The sequence below is a fragment of the Jaculus jaculus genome, chromosome 7, assembly GCF_020740685.1.
Source record: "Jaculus jaculus isolate mJacJac1 chromosome 7, mJacJac1.mat.Y.cur, whole genome shotgun sequence".
Classification (NCBI taxonomy): Eukaryota; Metazoa; Chordata; class Mammalia; order Rodentia; family Dipodidae; genus Jaculus; species Jaculus jaculus.
Window position 1 is genome coordinate 16283058 of NC_059108.1, and position 23839 is coordinate 16306896.

At 40.9% G+C, this 23839-nt stretch overlaps 1 pseudogene; it reads left to right on the plus strand.

Annotated features, from left to right (window-relative positions):
* Positions 1-1378: 1378 nt before the first annotated feature.
* LOC101616322 overlaps positions 1379-23839 on the plus strand; it is a 32821-nt pseudogene continuing 10360 nt past the window's right edge.

Genomic DNA, 23839 nt, shown 5'->3' on the forward strand with positions numbered 1-23839 from the left:
TTCCCTGCCACAGGAACCTACCTACAGCAGAAATGGGAAGCTGGTAACACATACTTGGGGATTTTTGCTTCTCTTTCTGCGTTGCATGGTGGCTGCAGTAATAAACAAAGCAGCTCGGCCCAGCGCACAAGGGCACTGGAAGGTTGTGCTTTGAATGCTGACTCCCAAGGTGGACATTAATTATTCATCAGCTCATTCAGGTTTGTTTTTTTTTTTTCCTTTTGGAGGTAGAGTCTCACTCTAGGCCAGGCTGACCTGGAACTCTCTCAATAGCCCCAGGCTGGCAAAGATGTTCTGAATTCCCTTGTGCTTGGTGCTGTAGTCCCTGACATGCCAGGCAGATCTGGTGACAGCTCAACAACAGGAATGTCACAGTTAAGCATGAGCAAAGATAAGTGTTCTGGGCATTTTGTTAGAATGGTGCTACAGGACACAGAACAAGAAAATGATGAGTTTGAGGGCTGGGGAAGGGGAGCTACACATCACGAAAGCTTCCGAAGGAAACTGAATTTTGTATGGGGGGGGGTGCGCTCCAAGGCAAGTTTTAAAATTAATTAATTAATTAACTTCTGGTTTTCCCAGTTAGGGTCTTTGCGCTAGCTCAGGCTATACTGGAATTCACTATATAGCCGCAGGGTGGCCTCAAACCCATGGTGATCCTCCTACCTCTGCCCACCAGGTGCTGATATTGAAAGTGTGTACCACCATGCCTGGCCCTCCAACACAAGTTTTTAACAAGATATTGGCAATGTTAAGGTTAAGGCACCAGCTGGCAAAGCTAAAGGACCAAAATTTGATTCCCCAGGACCCAAATTAGCCAGATGCACTATGTGGCACATGTATCTGGAGTTCTTTGCAGTGGTTAGAGGCCCTGATGTGCCCATACTCTCTCTCTCTCTATCTGCCTCTTTCTCTCTCTCAAACTATTAATAAATAAAATGTTTTTTTTTTTTTTAAAGAAGAAGAAAAAAGAAAAAAAAAGAGAGGCGTCATGCTGGGTGGTGTGACTTCTTTGAATTTTAAGAGTTAATTCCAGCTCTTTATCCTTAGAATCCTACGGAGCCATGCCCTCATAATTTGTAGCTAACAACTTGATGGATAGCCCTACATATCAACATGCCCTTCAACTTGCAATCTGACCTGTGGCCCATGGACACACCCACAGACACAGTGCTGCATCCAGAGGAAATCACAAACCTGAGTTGTTTCAACAAATATCTGATGAGGTTCAAGACTGTGCTAGACACATTTTTTTTTGGTCCCTTAACATGTGACAAAGAGTGCAACATGTGCATTTATTGCAGCAAGTAGAGACAGAACATATGCAAATACCAGCTGGTGGTAATTCCAGGGAGAATAATGAAAGGTGGTATGGACCATGGTGATCACAGATTTGATAACTTCAATGTTGAGCTCCTTATATGGGCACCAGGGAGAAGAACATTTTCACCTGAAGGAACAAACAAGCCAACAGCCCGAGGCCAGTGTGCTTGGCACATTTGATGAGCAGCAAGGAGAACATTGTAAACAGAGCAGAGAAGAGAACGTCAGTCCAGAGCAGTCAGAAAGGAGGCTGAGAGCAAGCTCATATAGGCCGTCTGGAGGGTTGCTTTACTTACAGCTCACAAAGACATCAGCATGAGTGTGAGCAGGCTAGATTCAGACGAAAGGACCACTGTGGCGGCCATGTGGCCCATAGAGAGCTAAAAACCAAAGGTGGAGACGGGCACCTGTAAGAGACTGTCACAGTTATATCATGGCAGCCCATTGGTGGTAGAAATACTGAGAGACCATTGGATTCTTGCCCAAGTGGAGCCTAAGAATTTGGAGAGAGACTGAAAATGAGTTGAGGGAATGGGGCTGAAGAACACATGCTTAGGGGGACTTGGAATGTCTGACAGTGTGAATGTTTCTTAGCCATCGTGCTACACATTTCCATAGCATTTTTTTTCAGGCAGGTTATATTTTGATTGATGCTACTTGTAAATATTTTTCAGGTTATTACATGGGCCACTAAGAAGTTGAGGGAAGCTGTGATGTTTATACTTTTCATTTGATCCAGAGCTGTGGTTTTCCCAGGTAGGGAGGTCGAAAGACATTTTTCAGAATTGTAACACGTTACATTAATTGAAATAGAGACACATGAAGGAATGAATACACACACACACACACACACACACACACACACACACACACACACATAGTCTTCCTCCCTGAGGTTTGATACTCTGCCATGCTAGGTGATACCAGGCATCCTCCATTTCATTCTCCACTCTGTCATCATTTCCCTCTCTTCACAACCCTTGCTCTGAGATTTAAAAATCTCCATTTCTAAGAAACCTTGCCAGACAGCCAACTTCTGCTATTTTGACAAGATGGGAGGAAGAAGGGAGGTAGAAGGAAAAGACATGAATAATAGGAAAAAGAGATCTGCAGAGATGGGTCTCCTTTTGTTACATATCTGAAGACTCAGGGGGACTTAGCTTGGCTTAAGAAGACAGAGAAGTGATAAACTTTGGAGGCAACCCAGACCCATCTGTTGGTTTTCAGTACAAACTGAGCAGCCAGCCTCGAAGTTAGCAGAGTAAAAGAAATCCGGTCTGGCTCCCAAGAGGGTGAGTCAGTCATTGCTCTGATTTTATCCTAAATTAAGCCCTGAGGTTAGAGCTGACACAAGGCACTGACAGAACGTGGGCCATTCCCAGTACCGCACGTCCTGTACTGCAGATACCACAATTACCTCATCCTATACTGCCACAGTGTTGGAATAAGCTACTCTTCTGGGAAAGTTTCAGCTACACATGAGCCTAGATCCTCTGCATTTGGAAACCTCCAATCTCCCAGTGCAATGCAGCAAAGATATTAAGCAAAAATAATAATTTCAGAAATCTAAGCTGAATGCTGACGACTCCATCAGGATACTGAATCTAAGTGGAGCCTCTCAATTTCTTCACCATCCTCCTAATCTCACAATTATTTCATTCATTGGTTAATTTGTGATTGCTTGTCCCTCAGAGAAGGACAAGGGTCATTGGTGTTCAATTTGCCACCCACTCCCCGAGGACATAACAGATACTCAACAAACAGTTTTGACTTCTGAATGACTGAATGAATGTATCATTCACTCATGAAGCTTAGTAGATGTAGAGAACCACAATAATATTTTGTTTTAAAAATAGCCATTTATGTTTTATGCTAATTTATACCATACTTACTTCTAAAAGTTTATTTTGCTTTACCTTGTTTTACTTGACAATTTCATACCTGTGGATAATGAATTTTGATCTTATCTGCTTCCCACTCTCACTAAAACCCTTCTTCTCAAATAATCCCTTCCTGCTTTCATGGCTCTGGGCATGTGTTACCAACTAAATTAATTAGGATTATTTGCATGTGCATGGGTGAGAGGTTACTTGCAGGAATATGAACAAATTACCAATGGCTACACCACTGAGTAGCACAACTAGTTCTACTCCAGTAACCATTAACTGGCAATAGCTGCTCTGCACGAATGAGGTCTGTGGCTCCCCACCACCCCAATTGCATGATGAAATGTTGGCTCAGTCTTCTGCAGGAAACCATAGCTGCTGTGAGTTCGTGAGTCATAGAGGCCATGTCACACCCAGAAGGCAGTACTCTAACACACTCTTCGCCCATCCACTTTTCTATGAGGTTCTTGAACCTAGGCTTGGGGAGGGGGTTAGATGTTCTGTTTAGGGCTGAGCATACAACAGTCACTTACTCTCAGCAACTTTTCCACCTGTGAAGATCTGCATTAACCTCTAAGCACTGTAGAAAGAAACTCTGAGCTTGAAGCTGAGAACTGCCTTGACATACGATAATAAGCATGAATATTTAGAAGGTAATTTGATAACAAGTCCAGTTAGCATGGCAACTAAAGTCAGGGCAATGGACTTCTGACCAGGTCATGAGTTTCCTCCTGTGGAGCACGCCTCAAGTCCAATCAGAAAGTGGTTGATTACCCCACAACAGTCATGCCACTGTTGCACCAGTGGGCACATCTTTGCTGACAAGTCAGCTGTGGAGTACAGAGGTTGCAGTTTCAGGGGACTTTTGAAGACTTTTCTTCCCCAGCAGCTTGCATTGCTCCTTCTGGCTCTATGAAAGCCAGCCAGTGAGGAGGAAGCTTCCAGCTCAGTTTTAGTTGCATTTTTCTTTCTTTCTTTCTTTTTTTTTTTTTTAGAGAGAAAGACAGATGGAGGGAGAGAGAATGGGCATGCCAGGGCCTCCAGCCACTGCAAATGAACTCCAGACGCGTGCGCCCCCTTGTGCATCTGGCTAACGTGGGACCTGGGGAACCGAGCCTCGAACCGGGGTCCTTAGGCTTCACAGGCAAGTGCTTAACCGCTAAGCCATCTCTCCAGCCCTAGTTGCATTTTTCTATATCCTACAGTGGAAGTGGATGGTGTCTTCCAAGAACAATGACAATATACTATATTGTTCTAAGGGCCTCTGAGCCTCCCTGACCAACATCTCTTTGGTGCTATCTCATCCCTAGCACTGGGATTTGTTTTTAATTTATTTATTTGCGAGTTGCAGACAGAGAGAGAAAGAGGCAGAGAGAGAGAGAGAGAGAGAGAGAGAGAGAGAGAGAATAGGCACGCCAGGGCCTCTAATCACTGCAAACAAACTCCAGATGCGTGCGACCCCTTGTGCGTCTGGCTAAAGTGGATCCTGGGGAATTGAGCCTCGAACTGGGGTCTTTAGGCTTTACAGGCACTAAGCTATCTCTCTAGCCCAGCACTGGAATTTTTAACGGATAATTGGTGACCTCTGATAGCAGGTTTATCAACCATGTAGGTTTCCTCTGTTCAAATTCTTTAAAAAATAACATAGCAGCTTAATTAGCTTATGAAGCAGTACCCATATCTAGTGTAATTTTATTCAGCTGTAAAGAAACGATGAAATTATGTTGGAGGAAAATGTATCAAACTGGAATATCATACTGAGCTGTCTAGGCTTGGAAAGACAAACACTGCATGGTCTCTCTCATATACAGACCATAGCTTTGGATTTCTAGATTTGTGTGTTTAAGACAGAAGTGTTGTCTATAGAGACAAGAAAGCCAGAAAGGGGCTCTTGGAAAGGGGAGGAGGAAAGGAGTTTTTGAATTGATGTCAGAGCATAAATGACATAAAAGTAGAAGGGAGTGGGTTAACCAAAGCTAAGGACATTTAAAGAAGTCATATAGAAGCTATCATAACATTATTATATTATTATAACAGTTACTTTCTTATTACTGGGGCAAAGTACCTGACCAGTAGAAACACATGGAAGGAAAGGGTGGATTTCTACTCACAGTTTTTAAGAGAAGTTTCTATCATGATAGAACAGCATGGCAGGATCAGACAACAATCCTCATATCTTTATATTGGCAAGAAGGAATCAAAAAGTGGCAAAAGCATCAAGCTTCACTATCCCATATCATCCCAAGGCTCATCCCCAATGACACACCTCCTCCAGCAAACCTCGACTTCCTAAAGGCTTCCCAAGCAACACCACCAATTGAGTATAAAGTATGAGGCTCATCACAAACACATAAGACTGTGGGGAGAAAAGTTTACATTCAAACAACCATATTATACCCCTGATCCCTATAAATTCATCTCATGATGCAAAAAGTGCTCAATCCAATTTTAATATACACCACGCTCTTTTCCAGCCCCGAAACTGTTCAGAAGTCTTAAGTTCAAAGAGTAAAGGTCATCACTCAACCATGAGTTCTGTAAAATCAAAACGCAAGTTATGTGCTTCTGTCGTGTTATGGCACAGAGTAGATGTCCTCATTCCAAAATGGAGAAATGTGGCCGGGCGTGGTGATGCACACCTTTAATCCCAGCACTCGGGAGGCAGAGGTAGGAGGATCGCCGTTAAGTTCGAGGCCAGCCTGAGACTACATAGTGAATTCCAGGTCAGCCTGAGCTAGAGTGAGACCCTACCTCAAAAATCAAAAAATAAAAATAAATTAAAAAAAAATGGAGAAATGTGGGCCTAGGTAGGAAAGGTTGGGCCAATACAAGATCTAGAAACAGCGGGAAAAACATCAAATCCTTCTAGCTACATGTTGACACTTGGGGCTTGTGACGAGATCATTTGGGCTCCAAAAGGCCTGCATACCTCCAGCCCCTCTGTTGTGCAGCCTATGACCCCTCTGCTTGGCAGGATGCACTCTTCTCCTGGCAGATGCCCGGATGTCCCGTAGCCTTTGCATCTCTGATATGCCAGGTTCTCCACTACAACAAATATGTGGTGATTTGAGTGAGATTTTCCCAAGAGTTCTCCTGTGTTTTGAATACTTGATCCCTGGTTGGTGACAATTTGGGAGGGGAGTCTTGTATAGAGGGGGTGTGCTGCTAGTGGCTAGCTTTGGGGTGTTGCAGTCTAGGTCTCCTTTGCCGGGGCTGACTCACTCAGACTACTGCCACACAGAAATATGGAAGCTTCCTGCTAATGTCACCCTTTCTTTGAAATGATGAAGCGTCCCCTTGGGACTGTAAGCTGAAAGACACCCTCTCCTTGCATCAACTGTTTTTGGTTCAACGTTTTCTCTCAGCAACAAAAATGTGACTACAGCACACCACAGTTTGTATCCATAGCTCTACACAATGGCCACACAGGGCCTCCTTGTAAGGACTTCCTCCTTACTTCACATTGCCTAGCCTCAGGAGCTCTCTGAAACAGTGATGCTGTCCATTCATGACCCTATAGTTCAGGCATTGCTCATGCTTCCAAAACTACTAATATTTGGGCATCGTTTCCAAATTTTTCTGCCAGATGGGGATGAAGCCTGATCTTAAGGAGCAAGAAAGTTCCTCAGCATTTTTCCTTTTACTTTAAAATAGTTTTTTTTAAAAAAAATATTTTAGATATTTTATTTTTGTTTATTTTAGAGAGGAATAGGCAGAGAGAGAGAGAGAGAGAGAGAGAGAGAGAGAGAGAGAGAGAGAATGAGTGGGCACACCAGCGCCTTGAGCTACCGCAAAGAACTCTAGACACATGTGCCACTTTGTGCATCTGTATTACATGGGTCCTGAGGAATTGAACATTGGTCCTCTGGCTTTGCAGGCAAATATCTTAACCGCTAAGCCATCTTTCCACCCCTTTCAAAATAATTTTCATTCTTATTAAGTTGAGCCTTCAGTGGGTTGGATATTTCCCTCAGGGCATATTTCCTATTGTCCCAGTGCAGAGCATCCTTAATGATGGTGATCTCTAACAACTGTAGCAGAAGCAGATTTGGTCTCTGGGTGTAGGACTTGAAACTTTTCCACATTTCTTACTATGTCAAGCTATATACTATTCATATCCTTCCATATTATAGTTTGTTCTGTTTCATTGTAAGTCTGAGTAAGTGCAGTAAATAGAGGCCAAACCACACCCTGTGTGCTTTTCTGTTTTTATTTTTTTTCTACCAAACACATTTAATCCATTACTTCTTTTTATTTTTCTTTCTTTATTTTTTGTTGCAATATTTCATTAATTTATTTACTTGAGAGAGAGAGAGAAAGAGAGAATGAGGAAGATAGAGGGAGATAATGTGCAGAGCCAAGGCCTCCAGCTACTGCAAACAAATTCCAGACACATGTGCCACCTTGTGCCTTTTACACAGGTCCTGGGGAATTGAACCTGAGCCCTTTGGGTTCTCAGGAAAGCACCTTATCCACTAAGCCATCTCTCCAGCCCAAATCCATTACTTTTAGGTTAAATTTTGTTTAGGTTCTCGAAACATAGGCAGAATGCACTCAAATTTCTTTTGCCAGAATATATGATGAGCTGCTTCTAGCCCAGTTCTGGTGAAGTTCTTTTTCCCTCTCTGAAATCTCATAAACCAAATCTCCATTGCTGGCATTTCCCTCTGGCTTCTGATCTTCCAAACCCTCATCAGAATGGTCCACTGAGTTCTGCTTACAGTAAGAACTTAATATACAGTACTTATAATGCTTTGTATGGTACTGTAACGTTTCTTTAGTCCAAAGTTCCAACTTCCATGTTCCTTCCACAAATAATTCCAAAAGACTGAGAACCATATCGTAAGGTTTAGTGCAGCAATGACCCTACTTCTCACTACCAAATCTCTTTACGAGTTACTTTCTCATTGTTGGGACAAAACACCTGACCAGAAGCAGTTTTTTTGTTTTTGGAAGGAGAGGTTTTATTATGACTTGAAACTTCAGGAGGAAGTTTCTATCTTGGCAGGGAAAATATGGCAGGATCAGAGCCAGCATCACATCCTCATATAGGCAGAGAGGAAGGATACAGGTACAAACACACCATGTGAGTCTGGACTACATCACAACAGCATTCTGTCCCCAGTGACGCAGCGCCTCCAGGGGGGCTCCACTTCCTAAAGATTCCACAAACTTCCCAGACAGTGCCACCAGTTGGGGATTACATATGAGGCTTGAACCATAAACACATGACTCTATGGGGGAACATTTCAAATTCAAACCACCACAGAAACCATCTGCTCTGTAAGATAATTGAGTTATTTTCTGTTGCTGTTGTTCTTGCGTTAATATACATGTAATGCATATGTGTGAGGATGCATATGTGTTTGCCAGTGTGCATGCGTCTGCATGTCTGTGAGCATAGAGGACAGAGGTCAGTGTCAGGTGTTGAACTCTACTGCTCTCCACCTTATTCTCTTGGGACAGCACCTCCCACTGATCTCAGAGCTCACAGATCCAGGTAGACATGATGGCCAGCAAGTTGCAGGTAATTGCCTGTCTCTGCCCAGTCCACGCTCAGTGCCGGGGTTACATGTCACCGTGGTCCACCATTTACGTGAATGCTAGGGATCTAAACTCAGGTCCTCATGTTTGCATGATGCTGCAATAAACTCTTCCTCAGGAAAAGTGAACAAACATCAAGTCACCGCCAAATAGAGCACTGACAACAGACCAAAGAAATAATTCCAACCAAGTCTAGCTCAGTGAATTCGTGGGCTGACGGAGAGTGCGTACAGAAGTATGGGTGAGGGTTACTTACAGGAACAAAGAAAAGACAGACAGTTGCATCACCACAAAGTCCACCCCAGCTTAGGTGACCACTCACCAAAGCTGTTCTTATTCTTCATGTAACCTTGGGGAGGGCCCTTGTGAGTCTTGTAAGTTTCCTGAGCTTCCTGATACTTATAATGTTCTTAGCCTTATTTGCTTCAGAAGTCCTAAGAGCAACAACACTTCAAAATGAAATATTTCGTTTCAGATTCAACTGATATACAGCACATGGCAAGCACTTTACCCACTGAGCTATCCCCTCAGTCCAATTTGAGTTCAAGAGAAAAAAAAATACTACCTTTCATAGCTTCTCAACTTGCTGGATGTAACCTCACATATAAAGATGAAAACTTAGTGGCATTATTTTATGAATATTTGTCAGCATAATGCTCTGAATTTTCTCTGAGAATGCATGAAGTTTGTGCATGTTATTTTGGAATTCGTCTTTCAGCTCATGCCATGCAGAAATAAAGGTATTTGTTTGAGTTGTAACAAGTTAATATTTAGAATATAAAATTCAGCTGGGCATGGTGGAGCACACCCTTAATCCCAGCACTCGGAATACTGGGGTGCGAGGGTCACCCTCAGTGTGAGGCCAGCCTGAGACTGCATAGTGCACTCCAGGTCAGCCTGGGCCAGAATCCATGGGCCATATTCATTAACATTTTGAATGTTTTGTGGCAACAATAGTGTCTTTGTGAATTTTTATCTGAATGTGTTTCTACAACATACCTGCGGAACAGAGAGTTAATAGCACCTTATCTTTTTAGTATAGAGGCCCTTAATTAGGCATTCTGTAATTGTCAGATTTAACATGTTGGTATTGCTAATATTGTTTTGGCATCTTTTGGTCAAGATTCAAAATTCCTTGGGAATTCTGGAGGCCAGTGTTAATAATTTTATAGGAGAATAAACTACTCTCCCAGGAAGTATGGAAGCTTCCTATAAAATCTGTTGACATTTTCTTCAGACACCCCTAAATAACTTTAAATAAGTTCCTGTATCGCTGCCTACCTTATTCTCTTGAGACTACCTTATTCTCTTGAGACTACCTTACTCTCTTAGCCCATTTGTGCTGCCATAACAGGAGACCACAAACAGGGTGATTTATGAAGGGCCGAAATTTGTTTCTTACACTGTTGGTGAAGCTAATATTCAGTGTTAACCTACTGGCGGGGCTCAACAAGCAGAGCTTCTGTTAAAAGTAGCTGTAATTGGGCTGGAGAGATGGCTCCACAGTTAAAAGCTCTTGCTTGCAAATGCTGATGGCCCGGGTTCAATTTCCCAGTACCCACGTAAAGCCAGATCCATAAAGTGGGGCATGTGTCTGGAGTTCCTTTATAGTGGCAGGAGGCCCTATGTGTCCGTCTTCTCTTTCTCCATCCCTCTCTCTCTCTCTCTCTCTCAAATGAATAAATAAATATTTTTTAAAAGTCGCTATGATACATTTACAGTTCCCGTCTGTCTTAGCACATTTGTGTTGCCAAAACAGAGGACCACACACAGGGTGATTTATAAAGGGAAGAAATTTATTTCTCATAGTTCTGGAGGCTGGAAAATCCAAGGTTCAAGGCACTTCAAGTCTAGTGTCTGATGAGGCCCAGTCTTCACTTGCAAGGTGGCATCTCGGACACTGTACTGTCCAGAGTCCTGGGTGCCTATGGCTGCATTGCTGGCTGAGGCTTTGGGTCTTTAGTATATGCTTGGCTCTCAGTACCAGTCTGCCAGCAGCCGCAGGGCCCTGACTCCACTACCACTGCTGAGATGGGCACTGCCCTGGCTGTCTGCACCTTCCCTCTTTGGAGCCAAGCTATTTTGTTAGTGGCTCTTGGGTTCATCTGAAGACATCTGCATGCTCAATGGCTCTCCATGTCTTTGCCTCTTCCACTTGTTTTATTTCAAAAACGGTTAATGAAAAGAGTAAAACAAAATATGTTTTATCTGTATTTTTAATACCACGTATCAGTTTTCTGTGTATGTACATTAAATATCCTCAAAAATCTAGTTTGTTTTAAATTTTTATCTATTTATTTGAGGGTGACAGACAGAGAAAGAGGTAGAGAGAGAGAGAGAGAGAGAGAGAGATAATGTGTACACCAGGGCCTCTAGCCACTGCAAATGAACTCCAGATGCATGCACTACCTTCTGCATCTGGCTTACATGGGTCCTGGGGTATTGAGCCTCGAACCAGCATACTTAGGCTTCACAGACAAGCACTTAACCATTAAGCCATCTTGCCAGTCCCCCAAATCTAGTTTTATTTATTTATTTATTTATTTATTTTTTTATTTATTTATTTGAGAGCGACAGACACAGAGAGAAAGACAGATAGAGGGAGAGAGAGAGAGAATGGGCGCGCCAGGGCTTCCAGCCTCTGCAAACGAACTTCAGACGCGTGCGCCTCCTTGTGCATCTGGCTAACGTGGGATCTGGGGAACCAAGCCTCGAACAGGGGTCCTTAGGCTTCACAGGCAAGCGCTTAACCGCTAAGCCATCTCTCCAGCCCCCCCAAATCTAGTTTTAAATGTTAGTGTAATTTGTTCCAGGGTGGCTGGCTAATTAAACCTTTCTCCTATTGGTATGACATTTCCTGAACTACGTGAAAAATCCTGGGCTAACTGATATTCAGCAACGTGGGTGCCCACCACTGTCACAATCTCACTTGCCATGCTCTTGCCAGGGTTACAGAAATCTGTGTCACTCCAATCAAAAGTTGATTGCACTTTAAACAAGTTGAGTAATGATTTCCATTTCACAAGTGATACGTTAGATACGTTTAAAGAGGTTTGCAATCTTTTTTAACCTATATACTAAAACCAGGAGGTCATGTCTCAGTTTCTGACCTTTCTATGGTCTTCATGTCCCATTAAGTACCCTGATACTTAAAGCTTCAGGTCACTTTCAGTCTTAATTGTATTTTATTATTCTCCATTGTTGCAGAATGTTTCAGTCAATTTAACTGGAGGTCTTTCTTCACCTTTTTTCCCCCCCCTCACTGGTTCATTTCTAGTTATAATTATGACAGATTTCCTGAGATGTTATATTAATTTTATTATCCTTACAATGATTATTTTTAGTTGGATGAAAGTAAGGATAGGAATGATGTTTTCGGTTATGAGTCACTGTGGATTCTCACATTCTTCCTGCATTACGCCAGTGGTGATTATAGAAGGTAATTGTCAGAAATTCTCAGATTCAGCAACAATTGCTTTCATATCATATCATATCATATCATATCATATCATATCATATCATATCATATCATATCATATATCAAGACAAACAGGAAGTGAGGAAGCCTCAGATATTTTTAGCATCTGCTGAGGTGTTTCTGTTGCACTCTCACCTGAAAGATGCGACCCAATGCCAATTTCTTCATCATTGTACTTGCTCAATATGAGTCCTGAGGGCTTGGGCGTGGTGGTGCTCGCCTGTAATCCCAGCACTTGGGAGACAGAGGTAGGAGGATCATCATGAGTTCAAGGCCATCCTGAGACTATGTAGTGAATTCCAGGTTAGCGTGGGCCAGTGTGAGACCCTACCTCGAAACAACCCCCCCAGAAAAAATAGTTCTGAGTTCTGAAAGCTGATTTTTTTCTTTTTCCCTCTCGTGGGATGCTGACTTCTGAGAAGGATGTTTGACATCTCGGTGTCCCTGTCCCTCTATTGAAACTGGGTATTAGCCAAATGCTAAAATCTGCTTCATGTTAAAATGCTACCTCCATGGCTGGAGAGATGGCTTAGCAGTGAAGGTGCTTGCCTGTGAAGCCTAAGGACCCATGTTCAGCTCCCCAGATCCCACATAATCCAGACACATAAGGTGACACATGTGTACAGTCGCACACACAAGATCACACATGCGAACAATGTGGTGAATGCGTCTGGAAATCTATTACAGTGGCTGGAAGCCCTGGCACATCAATTGTGCCCGTCACTCTTTCTCTTGCTCACTCTCATTAGCTCTCATAAAAAAAAAATGTTGCCTCCAGAGTTATGTTTTTGAATCATTTAAATACTTTTCAGGTATACACAAGTGAACATACTCTTTTCTAAATATTTAGTCATAGCTAGCTTGACCTCTAAGCGCCACCAAACAGACTAGACAAAGGTATGAATAATAAATGGCTGTTAACATTTTTCCCAGTTGAAGCCTTTGTGGAAGAGCATCGTCTGGTCTTTTCAAATGACACCATGAGAAAAGCAGCTGCCACAAAACATCACGTACACGCTGAAACTCTATGTGGCTACACAGGTCATGTGTATGCTCATGAAGTCATTCCTGCCAGTTTCAACTGCTGGCCATGTAAATGATACAAGAAACTACCCAGTATGCCCATCTGTCCTTGGTAAAGGAAGAATGGCTGGCAAGAAAACTAAGCAGTCTGATGGATTATTATAATTTTGACAAAAGGATATATGAAAGAATTATTGTCTAAATTAAAGAGAATTTTCATTCAAGTACAAAGGGGGCAGATGGAAAGTTAGATGCAAATGCAGTTAAAATAACAACATATTTTTGAGAAGAGGAGGCTATGATGCTCAGGGAAAGCATCCCTAAGGGGAATTGTGAGTCCAACCTTGGGTGTGCACAGTTTTGAGACCAGTGGACAGCAAAGAGATGAGCCTACATGGCTATCTGCTGCATTCCCAGATAGAAAGCTAGCACACACACCGATGTACAGAAGGCTCTAACGCCCATGTCGGAAGGCACTCACTGCCCTCCCTTCTGTCTAGCTCTTGACCCAGTTTTCATTCCTGCCTCTGGCTATACTCTTTCAGTCTCATGGAGAAATTCGACTCTGTCTGCCTCCTCTGACTTTGTCTTAGCTGGCTAGTGCTTGTCTGTCCTCTGCAATTCAGAGATACTAAACCGCCAAGTTCTACCCTATCTCAAGAACCACATGTTCTAGAGAGTTCTTCTTGTTAATTACTTCCTGTTGGCTAATTATGAAGCTAATAATTATGTTAAATATGAAGCTAACTTGTAGGATTTGCATGGAGTTCTATTTCTCATATACATTTGTCCTGAATCATATTTTGGTATCTCAAATTACAATGGAGGAAAGGCTGTCTTAGCTTTAATTCCTCCCTGTTGATTTTCAGAATCTCTGTCCGTCTATCTATCTGTCTATTTATCTATCTATCTATGTATCATCTATCTATCTATCTATCTATCTATCTATCTATCTATCTATCTATCTACATATCTATTTTCCTCTCTATGTTACAGTCATATTCTCATTGTTGGCAGAAAACACCCAACCAAGAGCAGTTTGTGGGGAAAAGGGGGTTTATTTTGGCTTACAGACTCAAAGGAAGCTCTGTAATAGCAGAGGAAAATGATGGCATGAGCAGAGGGTGGACATCACCTCCTGGCCAACATCAGATGGACAACAGCTACAGGGGATGGGTGTGCCAAACACTGGCAAGAGGAAGCTGACTATAGCACCAGAAGCCCACCGCCTCCAGGAGACTTTAATTCCCAAATTACCATCAGCTGGGGATCTAGTATTCAGAATACCTAAGTTTATAGGGGACACTTGAATCAAACCACCACAGTCTATCTTTTTATTATGTGTAAGGAGGGAGAGAGAGGGTGTATCAGTGCCTCTTGCCTCTGCAAAGGAACTCCAAACACATGTGCCACTTTGTGCATCTTACTTTGTAAGGGTACTGGGGAAAGGAATCCATGCGGAAAGGTTTTACAATAAGCTCCTTTAACTTCTGGGCCATCTCTCCATCCCTTAATATCTGTACTTAAATATGTTTTCCAGGTGGCACTGATAAGCATCAACACTTAAGACACACTTATCTGTACATTAGACATGCTAAAGTTATAGCAGTTATTTTAGAACTTGTCATTCTGACTTCCTTATTCTTTAAAGTTGAAATATGGCATCCTTTAAAACTCCCAGACCTTTCATAATTAAAAATGAATACATTAGACATTTAGCAGTTATTATCCTAAATCTGAGATATATACAATTTGCCTAAGCATTTTATTATATTAGATTTTTATTTTCTTTATGTAATCATGATGCTAGGATTCAGGAAACATTTAATGCTAAAAAACTAAGTAGTATAGACCTTTTTGTAATATTTTCAACATAGTCGATTTGACATAAGCCATTTTGGAATTATACCATCTAGATTTTCTTTTTTAATTTTATTTATCCGAGAGAGAGCGAGAGAGGGAGAGGGAGGGAGAGAATGGGTGTGTCAGGATCTCAGCTGCTACAAACAAACTCCAAATGCATGTGCTGCCTTGTGCATCTGGCTTACATGGGTCCTTGGGAGTCAAACCTGGGTCCTTTTGCTTTCCAGGCAAACACCTTAATCACTAAGCCATCTCTCCCTATCAAGGATTTTTAGTCCCATTGAAATACCATCTTGATATGTAACATTGGGTACATAATTTAAGATTTCTAAGACTCAGACTCCTTGCCTAAAAAGCAGAACAATAGCATTTATTATACAAGTTACTCTAAAAAAAAAACCCAAATAAATACAAGGATGTCCAATGAATAGCTAATTAAGAACAATGGCTCACAATAAGTGCTAGCCTGAAGAGAGGAAGCTGGCAATCTTAACACTTCATCTTTTGACCAAGGCTGGGGAAACATAATAAGATTACATAGTCTGAAAACACTTTGAAAAAGTTAGAGGCCATTTGAAAATCTCAGGTAACAGTATTTTTTCTTGATGACATCTGAATTTTTTGGAAGGAGAGAGTTATTCCCATTTTCATTTTAACACTGTTGAATGTTTTGTTTCAACTTTAAAGCAGAATAAAATGGTTTAAATATATGTATATATGTATCTTTGTATTGATCCAATATTTATTTATAATGAGGCTTAATTAAAAGTTCTTGATCCTATTTATCCTATTTTGTATTGTTAATATCTGTGATTTGTAAGTTCTTTGCTTTGCTTAGCTTTCTTCAGTATAACTTTTAAATAAATAATCCATAAATATCCTCATCTTAACACAGACAATAGGAGATTTTTCATAGCCTCACTACTATTTTAATGGAAATTAAAATTTAAATGCATATCTCATCTCATTCCTGGTTTTGTGTAAGGTTAGGAAAGAAAATATTGAAGGGAAATAGAAAATGAAATTTGGTTATAGCCAGTTTATATTAAATAAAAATGACCATGCATTTTTATTTGAATCAAATTTATATCAGCAAGGTCCTAGCATTTATTAAATCATTTTGTAATGCTTACAGATTATGTTAAGTGAGGACAGAATTCCAGGAATGAAAGAGAATAAAAATATTTTTAAATCAAGAAACCAGGAATAAAAAATTTCACTACCCTAATACATCACCTAATTTCAGAAAATATAATGCAACTGTTGCATTGGAGTAAGACTGCATTTACAGCAAGCACAGTTTGCCTATCAGTATGCTCTACGATTCTGAATTTGTTAAAGTATTTTTTAATTATCTGTTTATTTTTATTTATTTATTTGATAGTGACAGACACAGAGAGAGGGAGAGAGAGAGAATGGGTGCGCCACGGCCTCCAGCCAGTGCAAACGAACTCCAGATGTGTGGGCCCACTTGTACATCTGGCTAATGTGGGTCCTGGGGAATGGAACCTCAAACCAGGGTCCTTAGGCTTCACAGGCAAGCGCTTAACCACTAAGCCATCTCTCTAGCCCTTGTTAAGGTTTTGAATAAAAAAACTCTACATGTTAGCAATTCTTGGATAAATTATACAAAGTAATAGCAATTACATTATCACATCCTAGGGTGAAAAAGATTTGTGACAATGAGTAATGTCCTTCCTGTTGAGGTGCCATCTAGCATGTACATCATGTCCTCTGTGCCAGTGGCCTTGATTTTCCACACCCAGAACGTATACATCTATTCCATAGGCTATAATTTGCTTAATATATGTATTATGAACAGAGACAAGGGATGCAACCAATGACTTCATTTATTGGCACTCATGATTGAATTTGAGGCATGGGTGCCCTGCTGACCTTCCAACAGCTGGGCCTGCGAAGACACACAGCGCTCCAATAATACAGTCTCTAGGGTACTTGCACACTTTTTCTAACAGAAAAAGAAAATTGCTAGTCCTGTGTCACAGGTGAGAAGTCACAGGCAAGGTAGTGAGGAAGGTGTAGAGCTGTAGCTGTTTTAAGATTCCTTGACTCCAAAATAGAATAAGTGGCCAGAAGAAGCCTTGATCCTGTCCGTGCCTTAAAGAGGAGCTGGGCAGACAAGAAGACTGTCTCCATCCTCACTGCTGAATTTTTCATATATATGTATGTACATGTGTGTGTATATATATATATATATATATATATATATATATATATACACATACATGTACATATGTATATATATACACATACATGTACATACATACACACATATACATACATATACATATACATACATACATATATACATATACAAATACATATATATGTATATCATATATATATATATATATATTTATTTATTTATTTATCATCTATCTATCTGTCTGCCTATCAATCTATCACCTAAATTTGTATTAAGCAGGGGCACCCCCCACCCAGTCTATGGAGGTAGGTTGGCTGATTGTCCAACCGGCTGAACCAAGCCTGTTCTACAGAGACAGTGAACATCATCTGCATTCCACACTAGCATGCCACAAAAGGATTTCCTTGAATGACCATCTCCAAGGCCTTTGGGGAAAAAGAAATTTCTGAGGAATTTCAGAGTGGGTTCCTAAGATTAAGAAACTTTTACAATTGTAACAGGAGCATTTGACATATGATTAACACTCTTCACAACATTTTTAAAGCACAATACAGCATTGCTGAGTAAAAATGCAATGCTGCATAGCAGATCTCTACCATAAACTCATGTGGGGTTGCAGAGCCTTGTTGCTCAGTAAACGGCAACTCCTCATTTCCCCTCAATGCCTATTAATTACCATTTCATTCATTTTCCACAAGTTTCCCTAATTTTGATACTTCATATAAGTGAAGTAGTTTTTCTACTCTAACTGGCTAATTTCATTTGGCACAAGGTCCTTCAGATTTATTCATGTTATAACATATGGCAGAAGTTCTTTTTGTTTGTTTGTTTGTTTTGTTTTTGAGGCATGATCTCACTTTAGCCGAGGTTGACCAGAAACCCACTGTGGCCCAGACTGACCTCAAACTCATGGTGATCCTCCTATATCAGTTTCCAGAATGTTGAGATTAAATGCATTAGCCACCACACCCAGCAGACACCCCTTCTTTTTAAGGTTGAGTAATATTGTATACGGTAAACATTACAGAGAGAGGGCAGCCTGGTCTATGAGACAGGTACTGCGAGGACTTGCTCTTTTAAAATTGGAGCTTTATTATTTATTTTTTTTTTCCAGAGTTTATAAAGGGACTTAGCTAGCTCATAACTTTGAAAGTCCAAGGTCAGGAGGCCCCACTGGCATTCATTACTTTTGCACAAGTGTGACAGAGCAACATGATAGAGGAAAGAATATTCTGGATCATAGCTTCAGAGGGTTCTGTCCACCGTGGCAGGAAAAGCATAGGGGAAGGTGCAGCTGGTTTCTCATCATGGCAGGTTGCCTCCTTGGCTATATCACAACATGGCAGAGACACCGGAAAGGAGACATCCCTGTGCCAAGAGACCAAGCAAGTAGGGAGGCCTGGCTTTCAAACAACCCACTCCTCCTAAAGCTCACTGCCGTGTTGAGGTGAGCATTCATATCCTTCACATATGGTGGCCCATGTAATCACCTTATGCTCGGCCATTCCTCATCTATTACCTCTCCACATTGCCATACTGGGGACCACAATTCCAATGCCCAAAACCAGAATGTGTTCCAATCTTTCCACAACCTCACTTCCATTTATTATTTTAAAAAAATAGCCATCCCGGGCTGGAGAGATGGCTTTGCTGGTAAGTACTTGCCTGTGAAGCCTAAGGACCCCGGTTTGAGGCTCGATTCCTCAGGATCCACATTAGCCAGATGCACAAGGGCGTACATGCATCTGGTGTTTGTTTGCAGTGGCTGAAGACCCTGGCACATCCATTCTCTCTCTCCTTCTCTCAAACTGCCTCTTTCTCTCTCTGTCTGTCATTCTCAAATAAATAAATAAAAACAAACAAAAAAAATTTAAAAAATAATAGCCATCCTAACAGCCATAAAGTAGTATGCCATCACTTTGCTTCTATCTTTATATAATAGAGATTAGTAAGATACTTGGGGAAATAGACATGGTACTGATTAGTGCATGACCTTGTTTTATGCACATTCTTGTTTTTTTAAAATTATTTTATTTATTTGAGAGAGAGAGAGAGAGAGAGAGGCAGATAGATAGAGAGAGAGAGAGAGAAAAAAAGGGCATGCCAGGGCCTTCAGCCACTGTAAAGTAACTCCAGACATATGTGCCCCCTTGTGCATCTGGCATACATGGATCCTGGAGAACCAGACCTGGGTGCTTCGGCTTCTCAGGCAAGTCCCTTACCTGCTACGCCATGCCTCCAGCCCCACATTCTTGTATTAAAAGATTTTACTTAATATGCATTGATGATTCATATATCTCAAAAGCTATAACTCATCCCTAAATGAAACTTAGCTAACATAAGAACTTTTCTCCATAAGGCAGAAACACATGAATCTAATTTTATATTTTAAAAACACATATAAAAAGAAAATAGGAATATGCATTTAGTAAACGTTAAATTATGTAGTCAATTGGGTAAAATGTGTACAAGAAAATTGCGCAAATTTCCAATTTTCTTGCAACTTTGAAATGATTTGAAAATAAAAGTCAAGGGAAAAATAAAGTAGAACTTTTCTCCTGTTGACAGGTATAATTCAAACCACTAGAACAAAGACTGGCCTGTGCTCAACAAGCACATCTTAAAATAATGAAAGCTGTCTCATGGAACAGTCAATGCAGGAGAGGGGCAGAAAGAACCCAAGAGCTGCAGGATGGGTAAGAGGACCATTGAACACTGTTATCCAGGGATGACATAACTGCCACACTCATGACCTCATAGTGTCTACTGTAACCGGCAAATGACCCACACAATATTGGTGGGCCTGTCAATATTCTGTCGTGGATGATGGAAGAGAGTATGAGGATCCCACCTCTTCCTGAGGGGCTATTTGGCAGTTAATAGTGGCCAGAGGAGTGGATGACATTTTCTGCAGAAGCGTGGCCACTGGTAGGACTCAAATGTTATGCTAAATAATTACAAACCTGCGCTACAACTATGTAGGCAAACCTAACTAAATTCAGTAGGTCACACCCACATGTAAGAAATAAAAATGACAACCAGGTAGGAGGAGCACTGGTTGGGAAGAGGAAGGGGTTCAGTCAAAGGGAATGGAGAGGAGAGACTATGATCAAAATATAATAGAAAATTATAGACATGTGTGAAATTTTTAACTAAAAGTAAATAATAATAAGGGCTGGAGAGATGGCTTAGTGGTTAAAGTGCTTGCCTGAAAAGCCAAAGGACCCAGGTTCTATTCCCCAGGACCCACATAAGCCAGATGAACAAGGTGGTGCATGCATATGGATTTTGTTTGCAGTAGTTGGAGGCTCTGGCATGCCCATTTTCTCTCTGTGTCTCTCTCTCCCTCCCTCCCTATTTCTCTGTCTCTTTCTCTCTCAAATAAATAAATAAAAATTAAGAAATATAGTTTTAAAAATAATATGTTTTAAATTTTATTTTTTAAAATAAATGCAAATACATTTTTAATTTATTTATTTACCAGCCAAGGGGGATAGAGAGAAGAGAGACAGAGAGAATGGACTTGCTAGGGCCTCTAGCTGTGGCAAACAAACTCCAAATGCATGTGCCACTTTGTGTATCTGATGAAAATAAAATTTAAAAATAGAATGAAAGAATTAAATCTAGAGACCAGGAGTAGTAACATTGCCTATACAATTGGTGACAAAATACACAAGAATCAATGCTTCACCTCTGTAGGCATGCATAGAAAATGATTGCTTTGGTACAGAGCATCCACCATTGACTAATTCAGAAAACTCAAAGATGTTTAATCCATTCTTATTTCTGGCAGCCCCCATCATAATCAATTGCAATGTGCATGCACACAGATGACCTCATTATAGAAATGTCCCGTGTCCATTCATTGATATTATCGACCTGCTCTTCTTTAAAATGACAACTTTCTGAACTATTTATTAAATATTAAAGGCATCAATTGACCTTTGTTTGATCTCAGATGAAACTTGCAACAATCCCAGATTTGAGATGAACTTGGCCCACGATTTTCCTTACTCAATGCATGTTATTTAGCATTCTGCCCATCTAAGCATCTTATTTTAGAATCAACCATATGGAATGTGTATGCTAAGGCTTGTCTTAATTCTGAGCTATCTTGATAGCATGGTAATTACTACAAAGCCATCAAGTACCACCATACAATTTGTATCTCCTTAGGGAGTAATTTTCCTATGGGACAAATAACAGTTGTCGAAGGACCAAGAAGAATTTTGTTTACAAACACAGATTAAGAAACCACTAAACAAGTATGAACATGCTCTGGGTATGTGACTTTCACTCTTAAGTGGCTGACTCTCAGTCACTAAGCTTTAAGTGCTTATAGTGAAAATCCATGTATGCCAATTCCTTTGATGAGTAGAAGGAAAGCGTGCCTCTGTGGTTCTTCTTAAAAAAAAAAAACATATTTATTTATTTAAGAAAGAGGGTATGCAGGGAGAGAGAGAGAGAGAGAGAATGGGCATGCCAGGGTTTCCAGACACTGCAAATGAGCTCCAGATGTAACTGGCTTACATGGGTTCTGGGGAATCGATCCTAGGCCCTTAGGCCTCACAGGAAAATGCCTGAACTGCTAAGCCATCTCTCTAGCACTGTGGTTCTTCTTGACCCATCAAATGGAACATATGTTAAGGACTCTTTTTTAAAAATATATTTTACTTTATTTATTTAAGAGCGATATAGAGAGATTGGGAGAGGGTGAAGGGGAGAGAATGGGTGTACTAGGGCCTTCAGCCTCTGCAAACAAACTCCAGATGCATGCGCCACCTTGTGCATCTGGCTTACGTGGGTCCTGGGGAGTCAAACCTGGGTCCTTTGGCTTTGCAGGCAAGCTCTTTAACCACTAAGCCATCCCTCCATCCCACATAAGGACTCTTGTTGTTACCATCTTAGTTATAAAAGTACTCAGGACTAGGGCTGGAGAGATGGTTTAGCAGTTAAGCGCTTGCCTGTGAAGCCTAAGGACCCCGGTTCGAGGCTCGGTTCCCCAGGTCCCACGTAGCCAGATGCACAAGGGGGCGCACGTGTCTGGAGTTCGTTTGCAGTGGCTGGAAGCCCTGGCTCGCCCATTCTCTCTCTCTCCCTCTATCTGTCTTTCTCTTTGTCTGTCACTCTCATAAAATAAAAAATAAATAATAAATAAAAAAAAAAGTACTCAGGACTAGAAAAGAAATTTTTTTCCTTAAATCAATTAAGTTCAGTTCTATCCAATTCAGGAACCATGAATCTGTCATATATCTTGTTGTGTAAGAGATTCTGCATAAAGCCTTAGGAAAGTACTTTTTGATTTCATACCATTTCAATTCCTTTGCCTCTCAAGATGCAAGGGTACACTGGTACATGGATCTGCATGCCTTTGATGACTGCTATCTAATGAATTGCTTTGTTGTTCTCTCTCACATGAGATACTTTAGATTCCCCAGATCAATTTATTGCTTGAAAATCACATTTTATTCCATCACAAACACCAACAGCATCATCTTGTTTGACTCTGTAGGAATAATCTTTGGCATTATAAACATTATGAGTTTGTCCATTAATAAACTACTCTATTAGGAAGAGCATAAAAGATTTATCTCATTAGAGTGGGTGATGCTGCTGAAACTGCACTCTCATAAGTTCCTGCCCTAGAATTGCCTCCCCCCCCCCGCCGAAAAAGAAAATAAATTAGTATTTCAATTATGCATGAATATAAAATGTTTTGATGTTTCAAATTTTAGGCAGAACTGATGATCATCACCTTATTAAATAGAATTTTAAAAGCCAATCTAGGTACCTCCTAGTCATTTAGTTTTTAACTTGGCTGTGATTTTTCTTTTCTTTTCTTTTTTTGGCTTACAACATTAATTAAAACACCTCATACTGAGAGTTGTTGCTTAACCTGGTGACTTTCCCTGGACGTGATGGCCTCTGACAGACTGGGGTTGGCTTGTGGTAGGGACCGAGGTAAAGCTATGTTAGATACACACAGTCCCCGAAACCTTTTGACAGCTAGACACCATCTGAGTTTACATGAGGTCTGTCAACAAGACTGCTGCCTAGACAGAGAATCACCTTGTCCACAGAACTGATGCAACACAGGCAGCTGATTCTAAACTTTGACATCTATTCTTAGTCTTGAACTATAACTAGCAAAATTATAACATCTGTTAATATTTCTAGGACAAGTGGTAGAAAAAAATGAGCATTTAGGACAAGCATCTGTGTGCATGATTTCAGATATATACCACTTATTCAGATCATGTGTGGATAAATGAATGGGTAGTTTGCACATCAGGAGTCTCCATGGGAGCTGTGTATAATTGTTTATCTCATCAACACATTATTGACAATACTTTAATTTTTTTTTTAAATTTATTTACTTATGAGAGAGAGAGACAGACAGAGAGACAGAGAAACAGAGAGAGAATGGGTGCACCAGAGCCTCTAGCCACTGCAAACGAAATCCAGATACATATGCTACCATGTGCATCTGGCTTACTGGGTCCTTAGGCTTCATGGGCAAGCACCTTAACCGCTAAGCCATCTCTCCAGCCCTGG